This window comes from Lissotriton helveticus, chromosome 10 (assembly GCF_964261635.1).
Source record: "Lissotriton helveticus chromosome 10, aLisHel1.1, whole genome shotgun sequence".
NCBI classification, from domain to species: Eukaryota; Metazoa; Chordata; class Amphibia; order Caudata; family Salamandridae; genus Lissotriton; species Lissotriton helveticus.
In genome coordinates this window covers 1,211,406,097-1,211,421,932 of record NC_136071.1, presented here as the reverse complement: position 1 = coordinate 1,211,421,932, position 15,836 = coordinate 1,211,406,097, and positions in this window count along the sequence as shown.

Below are 15,836 nucleotides of genomic sequence, written 5' to 3'. Positions count from 1 at the left end.
CATAATAGTAGCCTGGATTTTCTTCTTTTGTGGGGCCACTGATGCAAATGACTTCAGAGAAGTAGCAAGTGGTAGACTCAATATCCGTCTTGGGGTAGTCAGTGTACGCTATGTTGTCTCCATCTGACTCTGAGTCCTGTGCCATTTTCCAGTCACTGAGGTGGGTGATGCTGTCGCACTGCTGGGGACAGGGCTTATTTGTGTAAACTTGTCACCCTCTTCTTCCTCATGAAATGCCACAAAAATTTGAAGGTGCTCCTCTGACTGGATTTTGTGATGTTGATTCATATGGGTAGTTTGCCCTCCAGTACTTTAATATGTTGCAGGCTTTCCTCGACGAACACTCACATAGCAAATGGAGCATGTTACAATGTACTCCTGCTTCCTAAGTGAACAAAAAGTCACTAACTGGGGAGGAGTTCTTAGTGGGCCAGAGGCAATACCTGAAGAAGACCTGCAAGTAGGTGGGGGTGTCATGAATTGCCTCTCTTCTAGGCATGCTTCTACTAAGGTAGGGGTTGGTGCAGGTCTCAGCAGGCGCTGTAGAAATATGGGAGCTGGTGATGGTTCCTGTGCCACATCCCTTGCAGCAGGATGAATCGGAGGGGTAGTGTTGGATTCCTTTGTGCGAGCTTCCATAACCATGACAGGCTTGTCATCAACCTCCTCCTCATCCCCTTCCATAATTCTAGGGCTTTTAGGAACTTTTATGTTCTTTTGCTTCGCTTGGTGTCTCTCGGACTCTGCCTTGTCCATGCCCAGATCATCATCATCAGAAGGGGTGCTTGGAGAAGATGGTGGTGTACCCTTCCTTTTTCTTACTGGACAACAGGGAGCCAATGATTCTAGAAGAGGAGTTTCTTGCTTGGCAGGAAGCTCAATCTCGTGTTCTGCTCCAACTTCAGGAAGATCTACTATTGCTGGCTGCGGCTGCAGCCCACTTTGCTGTTTCCTGAAATGATTGGGTACTACTTTGGTAAAGGGATAAATCCAATTCAACGTCACTGTTCATTGGCATTTCCATAGATTCCCTGGAGGACGGAGAACAAAGAACACATGCAAGCTGATTGCAAAAGCACAACAGGCTGAGTACACAAAATGGCATGATATTCAAACCAACAACAGCAAATAAAGAGGCATGGAGACCACAAAAAAAATGGAAGCCTATGGAAAAAGCACACTGGCTGGCTGCACAAAATGGCCACCAGCCACATGGTAAAAACCAACAGCAAGCAAGGAGACCTGGAGAACAAAGAACAGATGCAGGCTTATCAAAAGTACACTTGCTGATTACATCAATTGGCCACCAGCCACACGCTCAAACAACAACAGTGAGCAAGGAGGCATTGAAAACAAAGAATATATATGTAAGCATATGATAAAAGCAAACTGGCTGGCTGCACATTGTTAAACAAAAGCAACCAATGAGGCATGGATAACAAAGAACACCTGCAAGCCTATGGAAAAAGCACACTGGATGGCTGTACAAAATGGTTGACGGCCACCTGGTCAAACAACAACAGTGACCAAAGGGGCAGGGAGAACAAGGAATATATGTAAGCCTATGACAAAAGCACACCGACTGGCTGCACAAAATGGCCTCAGGCCACATTGTCAAACAACAACAGTGAACAATGAGTGTCATGTTGCCCATTGGGATATTGTAGTCTTCACTAAGTTAGCATGAGCACATTGCAGCCTGCCTTCTGCTTTGCGCATGTTACTACATGTCTTTATTTTTTGGAATATTTTCTGTGGTTGCTTTCACATGTGAACTCATAGCTGCGTTTGCTCTCTGCATGTTCTTGGTATTTTCACTGAACATCATGTGCAAGGTCAAACAACAATGCCCCTCGTTATTTTGTTCCAGCCAGACTTTAGTCCTTAGACAAAACATACTGATGCAGCTGCTGTTTGGACAACATACTTTGTTTTTTTAGTGGGATGCATGCATAGGTAGCACATGCATGTGGAGGGACCTTTCCAGGGAGAAGAGTGAGACAGCACCTATGATGTAGATCCACCATCTACAGTCTAAGGTATGGGGTCTGCTGACAAAGAGAAGAGATCTTCTAACATATAATAATTAGGGGTGGGCGGAATGTGCGTAGTCGTGCTATGCAAAGCTCAGCAAAATGGAAAAAAAAATCTCCATGAGCACGCAAAAGTTCACCGGACAAGCGGAATGCTTGTTCCGTACGTTTGTGATGCTTTTTTCCTGTTCGCGAACGCTGTTTATGTGCTCGGGGAGAAATATCTCCCAAACACACATTTTGAAAATGCAAACAAGCAAACAATTCCACGAAGCTGCAGATCGCTGAATTTTTGGAAGGGGGAGGGAGGTTAGACTCTATTGTCTTTCCATGATGACATCTCCCTTCATGATTTATGGACTAGTTGCTATGCTGATTATATTTGTAATATGCATTTTCCTGCTTGTTGTGGCACATATACTGCATGTTATGGCACGTTAGTTAAAATAAAAATAAAATTTGTTTCTCTGTCAAATTTTATTGTAGACAAGTACAAGAGTGCAAGAGAAAGGTTGTGTCTTGTTACCACGATTCCTGAGAGATCTGGGAGTGTTGTGTTCTGGGGTGTCTAATCATTTGTTTCTCTGTGAGTGAGTAGGAGAGCAGAGCAAGTGAAACACTATCGCTAGTTGGTCCTGGGCACTTGGGTACTAAGGTGGCAGGAAGACCCAGTCCCTATACACTAACGTCCTACAATCCTGCACATAGTTCTGTCTTTGTGCAGAATCCCTGCAACATTGAGGCATGGAGAGCATTGAACACTTGCAAGCCTATGGAAAAATCACACTGGCTGACTGCACAACATGGCTGCCTACCACATTGTCAAACAACAACAGTGAGCAAGTGTACAGCAAAAGCATACTGGCTAGCTACATAAAATGGCCACCAACCACATGGTCAAACAACAACATCAAGTCAAAAGGCATGGAGAACATGAAACACACCCCAATAAACCAGAGGCTTTTAATATATCTATAACAATAGAAATCAGGGAGGTTGACAGCAGCCAGACCCATAGAATGTCACTATTGCCACAAAATGGGCCACATGGCCAACAGATGCATTCTAAGGGCATATCACAAGAAGAAGTTGATTATCCGGGGTCTGTCCCAGCAGAATTTCCATTCACAAAACTGGCCCAGGAAAAACCTGAATGCACCATACATTTAGCTGCAGGGAAGTAAGTCCACTGCCTCACCTCCACAACAAGGGTCAGTTATTTGGACTAGCACGTGGCATCAATAGCCACAGACAGGGACACCAGTCCAACAAGGACCTGGACCACAACCACAGGATGGAGGGGTAACTGCTTGGGGAAGCAAAGCCTTCATACTGATGTAGAACCCAAATGTGAAGTAGTGTAATATCCCCAATGCAGGCATCTATTGTGCATACGCCTTAGCATTTGCTTAACTAAAACTCAAAAGAAAGGCAAATGAGACAACATTAGAGATTTAAGCCTTTACTAGCATTCAGGAAACTCAGGGCTGCTATATGTGTTCTGCCGACTGGGTATGCTCACAAGAGTTTGCCATTTAGGGTGCCTGCTCGAACCAAGGCCCCACTCTGCTGCTGATCACCCAGGGCAGGGCAAGTCGGCCACACTCTAAGGGCAAGGAAGTCTGAGGAGGGGGCAGGACGGCTCCCTGACCACTATTTAAAAGGGAGCACCAAGATCCCCACATTCATAAGTCAAATGGGAAGGCTTCCAATTACCTAATCAAACGGACCCCATTCCCAGACTGGAATACCTTTGTTTAATAGTCCCAAGAGCAATACTGCCCCCAAATGCTAGCTGCCTCAAGACAAATGGATGCCCCCTTTTATTTCCAAAACAGAGCTGTCCTTCAGTGTTAAGAGTCAAGCTTCCCGTACGCTTGATATAGTGAATACCCCATGGCCTCCACAGTATATGCTTGAGGTCTGACAGATGGCGAAGCACAGCATGGCACTGAGTCAGTAGAGAGGGTTCACTAGAGCATCCAGCCATCCCAGTTCATTCCCATAGTTCTGGAAAACTTTGACAAGCTTTGTGCCTTGCTCTGGACTCTACATGCAGTGATATTTTGACTTCTTCTTTCCCTCAAAGCTTTTCAAGAAACAGCCAGGAACCACTGGTCCAAATAAGAAATGGTCCAAGTGAGAGAAGAGTGTCAGGTAAAAAAGGAGTCTGACAGATCAATCATAGCTGTAAGCAGAATAGAACACAGATGTATGCTCCCCCTAATATCATGCCTAGCAATCAGCTAACACTCAAGGCCTCACACTTAACGTATGAAGAGAGCAGTAATCACAATTTTGAACACTGAAAAACCGAGGCACTTGGCTGCAGAACAACTCTCTAACCCTTTCTGGTTCACATAAATTAAGATAACAGATCATGCAAAGGTCTAGGAAAGTGACAAATCAAAAAAGCACAAACCTAACCTAAAGGAAGCCTCTCGAAAAGTGACTAATCAAGACACCTGGCACCACGCGGGAGGTGCACGTTGCATGCCAGATGCAGTACCTGAGGGTACACGTGATCTCAGGGCATATTGCGATCGCCGATCATCATTCAGTCCAACACTCCCCTCTTTATCCATCCCTGTACATGTCCAGGTCAAAAACACCACCCACACCGATGGACTATCATGCGCATACTAGGTAACTGGAGGGCTGGCGACACCAACAGAGCACCAGTTCAATATTAAAAATCACCCACTTGTTCACAATAATCACCCCACAAACCACACATACACATGTATACTTAGTCAGAGAGAGGAGGGAGGCCCAGCAACCCATAAATGTAAGTATGTTCATAAACAATAACCCATTTGTTTTCCAAACTAGGTATCCCGAATGGGGCCACCTTCTGGTACCTTACGAAAATCATTGAAAATGTAAGAATTTCTAAGAAATAATTGGTGACATAAAATGGTGTAATATTTTTTCTTTAATAACAACCAAACCTAGCTCTTGTCTAACAGGTCTGCAGTCAAGCCGCTAAGTGCACCACCTCTACAGTGGACCATCACTTTCTCAACTGCTGCACCAGTACTCCCAACGGGATCAAAATCTACAAACTGCTCCAAGAACTTTCTACATCAATACCCCAAAAAGGGATCCCGAACTATGAACTGCTCCAAATACTTTTTCCGAACTGTTCACCACCAAGAAATTCCCATCAATAGAAGACTAAGGACACCTCCGCTGGAATCATCTCAAGAACTACAATGTTTTGGAAGGTATTTGTTTGTATACATTTATACACCCTCTGTGTATTAGGGGTGTTACTACATCAATGCATTTCCAAAGAGCAGCCTAGTCTAATGGAGTCTATTCAGAAAATGTCATCACGGTTGTGCAGGGATCTCTCCCACATCACCTATAATTACAACGCATCCAACACTAGCATTCTACTTACATTACCCAGCACCCTTTTACACAACATGGTAATTTTACATCTGTTCTCTGATACCACATGCAGTAGGCGCAGATAGGCTTTCCTTATCCCAAGAGGTAACCCCTGAAAAAGAAAAATGCCTTTCCATCTTTACCTATGACAAATTAGGGCCATAATACAGCCTAAGAGATTAGAGCCCGATAGGGTAGTTGTAGCTCTGACCCACTAAAACATCATGCCCGACAGCACAGTATCTTCTTACTGAGCCTAGCAAAATCCAAACTGAGCCAGACATGATGCACAGAAAGGGAGCTATAGGGGAATATACTTTTTGGCCAGACATTTTCCAGAGAAGAGATTCTTGGAAGTAGCTAAACCACCACCCAGTGCACAATCATGTCTACTCCAATTTCCATCTGTGATCCAAGGGTGGCCCTTAGCATATCTAGGGTTGTCTTTGTTAACAACAATCAATCAATCAATCAGGGGCTTATATAGCACGCTACTCACCTGTGAGGGTCTCAAGGAGCTTGGGGGGAGCCCCGGATCAGTCTAAGTGCCAGGTCTTGAGGTCCTTCCTGAAGGTGTGCAGGGTTGGAGAGCATCTGATGTTAATGGGGAGCTTGTTCCAGGTCTTGGCTGTGATGTAGGAGAAGGCTCTCCAGCCTGGTCTGCTTCTGTGGATGCGGGGGATCTCTGCAAGGGCGAGGTCGGCACAGTGGAGGTTCTTTTTGGGTACGTGGTTGGATAATCTCTTGTTGAGGTATTTGGGTCCGATGTTGTTGAGGGATTTGAAAGCATGGGTGAGGAGTTTGAAAGTGACACTCTTCTCGACAGGGAACAAGTGAAGGTCTCGCAGGTATTGGGTCATGTGTTCGTGGCCTGGTGTCCAGAGGACAAGTCTGGATGATCTGGATTCTGTGTAGGAGAGATCTCTTGATTCGGGCATATAGGGGATTGCCGTAGTCCAGTCTACTGGTTATGAGTACGTGGGTGACAGTCTTTCTGCAGTCGGGGGGATCCATTTGAAGGTCTTGCAGAGGATGAGCAGGCAGTTGAAGCTAGTGGAAGTAACTGCGTTGACCTGGAGGTTCATGGCGAAAGAAGAGTTGAGGATGATGCTGAGGTTGTGTGTGTGGTCTGTAGGAGTGGGTGGTACCCCAGGGCAGAGGGCCACCAGGAGTTGTCCCAGGCCGAGTTGCAAGGTTCGAGGACAAGGACCTCAATTTTTTCTGAGTTGAGTTTAAGGCAGCTGTCATTCATCCAGGTTGCCTTGTTCTTCATTCCCTCCTGGAAGCAGAGTCTGGTGTCTGTCGGGGCACCTGAGTGGGTTTTATGCATGGTTGCGGTGATGTGTTCGACAGAAGCGGGCTTCCAGGTCGAGATCGATGGCTGATCGACCGTGGAGGGGGGGTGATGTCCTGCATCGGTTCACTGACATTGTCGTAGAAGTCCTTGATCTTATGGTGGAAGTATGTACTGAGCTTGTCGCAGAGTTGCTAGGAAGGTGTGACGTCCGCGGCTTTGCTGGGTGGCTTTGTGAGCTGCTGTATGATGCTGAACAGTTCCTTGGCGTTGGTCGCGTTGACCTGGATTTTGTCCTTCATGAAGGTCCGTTTGGTGTCCCTAATGCACTGGTGGTATTCCTTCAGGGCGCTCCTGTGGTTGTTCCGTGCTTCCATGGTTTTATGGTTTCACCAGGTTTTCTCTAGGCATCTGCATGGGCGTCTGGCTTCCTGTAGTTCCATGGTGAACAAGGTGACCTCACCGGCGGTGCTTGGCGGGGGCCGGAGGGGTGCGAGTATGTTGGCGTAGCAGGTGATCCAGCAGTGGAGTTCTGTGGCTGTGGAGTTAGTGTTGGTCGTGACGCTGGGGGGTTCTTGGCAGAGAGTGGTGGTGAGGAGTTCTTCTCTGACCTTCCTCCAGTTTCTTTTTGGCGGTTGCGGGATGGGCTTGGGTGCACTGGTGGTGTTGAAGGTGAAATTGACGCAGTGGTGGTCTGTCCAGGGTGGCTGGGTGGTGTGGCTGAACCATATGTTTGTTCCTCCCACGAAGATAGGGTGCAGTGTGTCCAGCTCTGTGCATGTGTGTGTTGACCAGCTTCTTCAGTCTGAGGTTGGTGAGGCTGTCGATGAGGGTGATGGAGGGGGGATCGTTGCGGTTGTCGAGGTGGAAATACAGGTCTCTGAGGAGGATGTAGTCCATGGGGGTGATTGCGTGGGGTGTGGCGAGTTTGGTGATGGTGGATGCAGACTGGGTGCGAGGGCCCAGTGGTCTGTAGATGAGTATGCCGATTAGCGAGGTCCTGGAGCTGGTCTGGATCAGGAAGTGGAGATGTTCTGTGTCAGAGTGGGGGTTATTTGTGCTGGATGTAGAGAGTTGGAGGGGGGTCTTCTGTGTGATGGCGAGTCCTCCTCCTGGGCAGTTGGGGAAATCTTTTCTCTGGACCTTGTAGCTGTCATGGATGGGGGTGGAGATGTTGGGGTCGGAGGTGGCGTTGGTCCAGGTTTCCAATGAAGAAGGCGATGTTGGGCGAGAGGGTATCGATCAGGTCCCAGACCTCCACAGCATGTCAGTGTATTGTATTGTATTGTAATTGCATTTATAGAGCGCTTACTACCCTTGACGAGGCGTCAAATCGCTTTTTCGGCGAGTAGCACGCTACTCCCGGACCCATAGAGGATTAGTGTTGAATTAGTATAGTGAAACATGCAAGTACATTTGAGGTGGTGGATAGGTTAGTCAGTTATTTGGATTTGGAATGAAAGCAGAAGGATAGAGGAGGACAAAGGTTTGTATTAATACATCGCTTGTTGATGCACGCTTTTTAGGAAGCCTACAAAGGATTCAAAGTGAATTAATATGGTGAAATATGAAGTAATTTCAGTGGTGGATATTAGTCAGTTACTTGGAGTGAGAAGGATAGCAGAGGGGTAAAAGGGGAAGAAAGATTTGCATTCATATAGCACTTGTTATCCCTGATGGGTGTTGAAGTGAATTTCTGGCAAGTAGCACGCCACTCTCGAACCCATAAAGGATTACTGTTGAAAATTAGTATAGTGTAAATATGAAGTAATTTGAGTAGTTGATATGTTATTCAGTAATTTGGGTAGTATATTAGTATAGTTGAATATGGAACTTGAGAAGTGAACACGTTAGTCTGTTAATTTTGATTGAGAAGGATAGTGGAGGGATAAAAGAGTGAAGGATTTTGTATTTTTTTCTTCTTTTTTTTCAGGTCTTAGCAGTAGGAGGAGGCTTTTGGATGAGTAAAAATGAGTTTTGGAGGGGAGGAGTCAGAGGGAAGAGTTTAGAAAGGCTTGTTTTAGGGGATCGGTATAGTAAAAAGAGGTGTCAGATGATGCAAGGAGGGGTAGAGTGTGAGAGAATCTAGAAGGGTTATTTTGGCGATCATAGTAGTGGTATGGGGTTTGGGATAAATGAGAGAGTGGATGTAGAGGATGTATTGATAGATGTATAGGATGAGAGATAGGGTAGTGCATTGGAAGGAGTAGTAGAAAGAAGTTTGAGATGAGTCAGAAGGTTGGGCTAGAAGATATATTGAGCGAATTATAGGCTGAGAAAAAGGGTATTGTATTGGAAATGCTAAATTAGAAGAAAGTGATAAATATATAGATCCATAAGTACATTGAAAGTATATAGATACATAAAGGAGGTAAGTATATGTAGATTAGAGATATTGATAGAGGCACAGGATGAGAAATAGGAATAGGGTAGTGAATTGGATATGCTTTTTTCAGAAAATAATTAACAGACACACAGATCCAAGTACATGGAAGGTACATAGATGCACAATGGAAGTATGTACATGTAGACAAAAATGATTTTTATTTATTTATTATTATTATTTTTTCTCTTAACAACATAAAATTATGTTACATGTTTATACAAAGTAATACACAAAGAATGGTACATATCTGTAGTGAAAACAAATGCTTATATACAGAGGGATATGCTGTAAATGTCTGTTGGCGAATGGTGCTTATGTGGGAAAATACCAATTCTTGAGTAGTTTTCTGAAGATAAAGTGGTTGTCAGTGGATCTTATGTTGGGGGTTAAAGAGTTCTATAGTTTGGCTGCTTGAACAGAGACGGATGTGCCACCCATGGTTTGTTTCTTGTATCGTGGTATTTTGAGGCGAGATGCTCCTTTAGAGCGGAGGTTCCTTTGTTGAATATCTTTGTGATTTTATTCCTGATGAAGAGTGGTCCTATTCCAAATATTGCTTTGTGGGTGATACAAAGCAGCTTGAACGTGGATCTTCTGGTAACCGGTAACCAATGCAGGGCTTTCAAGGGAGGGGAGATGTGGTCTCGTGGTTTCATATGCAAGAGTAGTCTGGCAGCCGGGTTCTGAATGCTTTGTTGTCTTTTCATGGTTGTTAAAGGAGATCCGTGGTGGAGGATATTGGAGTAATCGAGTTTGGACAGAACAAGGGAGATGGTAGCTTGGACCTTGTGTGGAAATCCCAAATGAGGGAAAATTTGACGCAGTGTTTTTATAGTAGCAAAGCTTGATCTTGCTAGTTTATCCACTTGGGCATTCATCAACAGCTTGGAGTCCATGGTCAATCCGAGGTTTCTTACGATACTTTAGGCAGTGATCCTAGTTCATCAGGCCATGGGGCAAGCGGGTTGTAATGTTTCCAATCACCACACATGAGTATTTAAGTTTTTGAAACGTTCAATTTAAGATGATTTCAAGTCATCCACTGATCCACGGCTCTGAGACAGCTGAAAATTGGTGAATTTCCAATGTCTTTGGGGAATTCGTGCACTCACTCCCCTACTCATAGTCTATGCCACACTCTCATCCACTCACCAATTCTCACAATAAATCACATATGCACATATGTGATTTATTGTGAGAACCAGTGAATGGCCAAGAGTGCGGCACTTCCGCAGAGTTTGCTACTTACGATGTGTAGCACACTGAGGGTTGAGTTTTTGGAAGAGCGGTTTATATGCGTTAAGGAGGATGCAAGTCAGGGTGTTGGTGGTATGTGCGTCGGGTTGGCCTTCGGTGGTGGCGGGGGTGTTGTCGATGGAGAAGGATCTGTGGCAAGCTCTGCACCTGAACTCTCCATGGGTGGTGTTCGGTGAGGCTCTTACGCAGTCAAGTGTCTTCCGGGGTTAAGTGCGTTGAGGATGGTAGAATCGAAGAGGTGGATCCTGGGTGACCCAGGGTTCCTGGTGCTGGTCACCTTTGGGTCACGGACGGGCACAGACGGGCTTGCCTTGGGCGCAACCGCGCTGCACTCTGCACTCTGCACGTGGAGAAGCGTGGCTCAATGGTTAGAGCGGCAGACCCTGATGCAGAGGTCTGGCCCGGGACCAGGGTTCAATTCCCGCCTCGGCGGCTCTTGGACTCAATTTCCCTGGACCTGATAATTCTCGCCTCGGTGCCTAGTCTAATCATGGGTCCCACTCTGTGACTCTGGGCAATAGCTTGCTTAATCTCCACAACGGCCCCAGCAGCGCTTGGATGCCTGGCTTCACCTTGGGGGTGCCCAGGAGTGGACATTTCACAGGAAAGCCAGGATGGGTTCCGGAACGGTATGAATACAGCGCTATGAGACCTCTGGGTAGAAGTGCGCTATATAAATACAAATACATTTACATTTACATTTATGTAGGGGATGGAAGGGACGCTTAGATGGTATGTTGGAAAACGGGCACGGATAGACGGGAGGGACCGGGTAAGCAGTATCGCGAAGTGTGGGTTGGGGGCCGAGTGCCAGGGCAAGAGTGGGTACAGCAGCGCAAATTAGAGAAACTGAGGCACAATTAAAAAACAGTAAAAAATACAATGCCGGAGAATGCGGGTAAGCGAGAATACAAATAAAAAGAACAGTGTTCTGAAATGCGGGCAAGTGTAATTACAGATAAAGAAAATGAATGGACAGTACTCTGCACAGCAGCTGCCTCGAACACATGAAGCAGGGGCTCAGTCTCAGCAGAGGATCGCAGGAGCTGTTGGGAAGAGTGCAGGCCTGTGACTGAGGTCCAGGTCTCCGGCCATGGAGTTTCAGTGCAAGGCCATCCACCTCAATGATCTCAAGGGAAATGTGTCTTGTAGGGGAGGGTTGAATAACAGCAAAGCTACCCTATGTCTGGGCACAGAGCTAGATCTGTACACCTTCTTAGAAGGGGAGGGATAACCAATAATTGAACAGAGACTCACACTGTTATGCTTATGTTTCAGAGGCAAAGGAACAATTACATTGGGTACGATCAAAAACTGTGGCATGATCCTGCACATTCCTGACATGCAATGAGGCCCTTCAAAGCTGATTGACACTCACTAGCAGTGCTGTGTGTTTGCATACACTCAGCTCCTCCCTGGATGACATGGCCTCTGCTTCCTTGTCACCATCCACACCACAATCCTGGTCATCCCTCGATAAGATCTGTCAGAACTGTGCCAACACCTGCGAAGGAAAAAGACTACTGTTGCAACTGGCTCTATAGAAAAGAGCATGCTGATCATTTTGGCTGGGCACAGTACAAGGACATTCCAGAGGAATTCAGACTGCTCACCGGTGCACAAGTATCAGTGGTACGGTCCATATCCGACTTCACCATGCACACAAATGTGAATGACTGCTGGTAGCAAATAACCTGGTGGCAAATGCTCAAAATGATGAACAAAACTGTGCTTGGCCTTAATGCAACAATGAAGCAAGAACTGAGAGCCATCGGACTTGATGACCGCGATGGAGGGTGGAGTCTGAACGAAGATCGGTGCCTCTTGTTTACATTCATACCTGATACAAACAAACAATGGTCCAATCATGTGAGGCAAACACCACGAAGATGGGTGATTGTATAACGAACACAATGTACGCAAAAACACTTGTTGGGAAAGGCAGAAAAACAATTGAATTCGGAAAAAAGACACATACAGATCAACAGTTTTTAGTTGAAATTTCTGGAAAACATACTACTTTATGCATGGACATTTGAATCAATTACATAAGTGCTAAGGATTGTAGGGAATTAGAAATAGGAAGGTGCTCTGGGAAGGTGCGCATGAAAGAAGATAAGAATTGGAGAGTTCCTGATCTTTTTATTAATTAATTAAGGTAAACATGGGTTAGAGCCATTCTCAATTGTTCCATGTGCAGTCCTTATGTGATAATTCCATTATCTTATCCAGCATCTATTTCTCATTTCGCTTTGGCCACAGAAATGATTAGTGTTGGGCAGTCTTGGATGATTTTGTTATCCAGGTGGATTTTTAACAACTGATGATATGGAGCCTGGTGGCCTGTTTCAACTCATATTTTTGGGCATTTGTTGTCAAACTTTGTTGACGCTTACATGCAGGTCTATTCTCATCAGCCTCTTCTCCAGTCCTGATGAAGGCCCGTGTTTGAGGCATTCAGTGGCCCCCTCCATTGTGTCGGGTTGAAATGTTGACCCCTCTTAGAACTAAGGCTCAACAACATAATTCCTATTCTCGACTTGATTATTTTTAAATTTCTCATAATCTAATATCCTCAATTTCTAATCCCACTGTTCAGAATATAAATATTTCTGCCCATGTTCTAATATCATGCATTTTATCCTGCAACTTCCGTAAACACGGTCAAGGTCATTTGTGAATGAATACCAATATTGTTCCTAATGACAAAAATAAGCCAAAATCTGCAATTGATGAGTATTTTTCATTCAACCCCGAAGGTTCTACATCTATCACAAATCAATGGGATGCATCTAAAGCATATATCAGAGAAGAAACTACTTCCATTATGGCACATGAAAATAAATTATTAATACTAAAATTACAGATTTGGATAAACAGATAGCCAATTATGAACGTCTATATATTACCTCCAATAACAGCAAATATAAGGTACAATTGCAGAAATGTCGTTATGAATTGAACTCTGTTTTAAGCAATAGAGCAGGCATACACATCTCTAATAACACAGGTAAATTTTGCTTTACTGCCAATAGATCTGGAAGACCTCTTGCGTGCTATCTCTGTATAAAAAAAAAAATAATAATGCTATTCACTCTCCAAATGGTTCATTTGCTTTATCTCACAGTTACATAATTAAGGTATGTATGCTATAATATTCAGATCTATATAATAAACCAATATCTAATGATATAGTGCATATTGATAATTTTTGAAAAGCTGTGGTTGAAAAAAAGTTTTCACAAGCGAATGCAACTAAATTGAATCCTATTACTTTAGATAAAATACTTTCAGCAATTACATTTCTGAAGTTAAACAAATCTCCTGGCCCAGATGGTATTCCTGCAGATTTTAATAAGGAATTATCACCTCAGCTTTTATCGCATCTGCTTTCTTTGTTTTCTTATTCTAGTAATAATTGTTCTACTTCGGGGTAGTTTTCTGATGCGCTAATTATAGTCCTCTCGAAACCGGATAGAGACCCTTCTCTGGTTACAAATTATTGCCCTATTCTTTACTAAATCAAGATTGTAAACTCTATGCTAAAATGATTGTGACTAGATTAGCTATTGTACTTCCTCATATTATACATGTGGACCAGTCTGGCTTTATGAAAAATAGACATTCAACAAATAATACTAAATTATTATTTCATGCAATTGATGCTGGATCATTATTGCCGTTTCCAGCAGGAGTTCTAGCATTAGATGCTGAAAAGGATTTTGATAAAATTCATTGGCAATACCTTTTTTGCACCTTGTCTGCTTTCCATTTTGGTACATTGTTTGTTCGTATGATTTCAGCTCTCTACTCTCGTCCGTCTACCAAACATTTTATTATCGATTGACTCTCCCATACATTTTTCTACTTTAGGAAAACTAAGAAACGTTGGCCATTATTTCCCTTACTTTATCTTCTTGCAATTGAACCCCTATTAACTGCTATTTGAAATTGTATAGAAAAAAATTATCCTCCTTGTGTTTATCTTGGTGGGGAAGATTGTATGCAATTAAAATGATTGTGGCTTTAAACTTTTTTATCTTTTTTCAATGATACCTATTCAACTCCCTCTTAAATGTTATAAGACCATAGACAAATATTTCTCAAAATTAATTTGGAATAACAAATCTCCTCCGTTATGTTATAAAAACCTGAAATTGTCTAAAAACAACGGTGGGTTTGTTTTACCAGATGTTCTTGTGTATCATAAAGCTTTTATTTTAAAACAAAGTATTTTATGGTTACAGCATTTAGAACCTATTAATTCACATGTATGGCTTTGTATTGAATGACATTTAGTTTCACCATATACTTTACCAGATTTACTTACAATTTCAAATTCTTCTAATGTGTTAAAGAATTCAGTAATGTTGAAATCTACTAAATTGATTTTACGTGATGTAGATTATATTTTCCAGTGTTCTATTTCACATACATTGAATTTAACATTGTGGCATAATCCGTCATTAAAATTAGCTCGCCGCACAAATTTTGGGATTTCATGGATCAGAGAAGGTATTTTTTTATTTTAAAGATATTTACTATAATAATGTCTGTTTAGGTTTTGATGAATTTTGATGAATTACAATGAAGAATTTGCAACCATCAAATATTGCTAAATATGAATTGGTCTGTAACGTTATTCTTGATTCCTTCCCGCATGACTTTCCTTCAATAGTTTCTTCTGATTTAGAAGTCGATCTCCAAACAATAGCATCTTCAACCCAGGTGGTGTCATTGTTACATAAAAAAAAAAAAAAAATTCTGATGGTGTAATATAATTTTTTTTCAGTTTTTTAGAATAAAGAATGTTATTTCTCTTTATCTTTGGTTATATGGAGGAAGATTTGGTTGAATTCTGTATCGGGATGGTTGCCTGTAACTTTATATCAAACTAATTCCTTTATACTTTTTAATTGTCTATGGACTCCTTTAAAATTATATAATGCAAAACTCTAAAAGTTTTTTTTAAGACATATGTTATATGATTGCCATATTGTTAAGAGGTTCTGGGAGGGAGTTTGGCAGATAATCACTCATATATTGCATGTTCCAGTTACGGTCTCATATTCAATAGTTATTTGTAAATCCTCTTCTCTCTCCACTAAAATGTCTCTGATGAACAACAAACTTTTTGATTTATTGATTTCAAAAGCTTTAAAGTGAATTACTACTAACTGGAAAGATACCTTATTCAAATCAGTTCATAGGTGGTGGGCTTGGATAATTTTTACTAGAAGAGGTGGTAATTTTACATCATCTGGCATCATTCATAATACTCTGAATTATCAAAATGTTTGGAAACCAATTGATGATTATTTGATTATCTATAGTATAACTTTTTATGGTTAGGCTTAACACTTAACTTAGTAGCGCTATAAAGCTGCAGATATAGAATTATGATGTTGTCATTTTCATTTCTTTTAGAGTGATATGAATTTTTGTGTCACAGGTACTTTTAAAAAATATT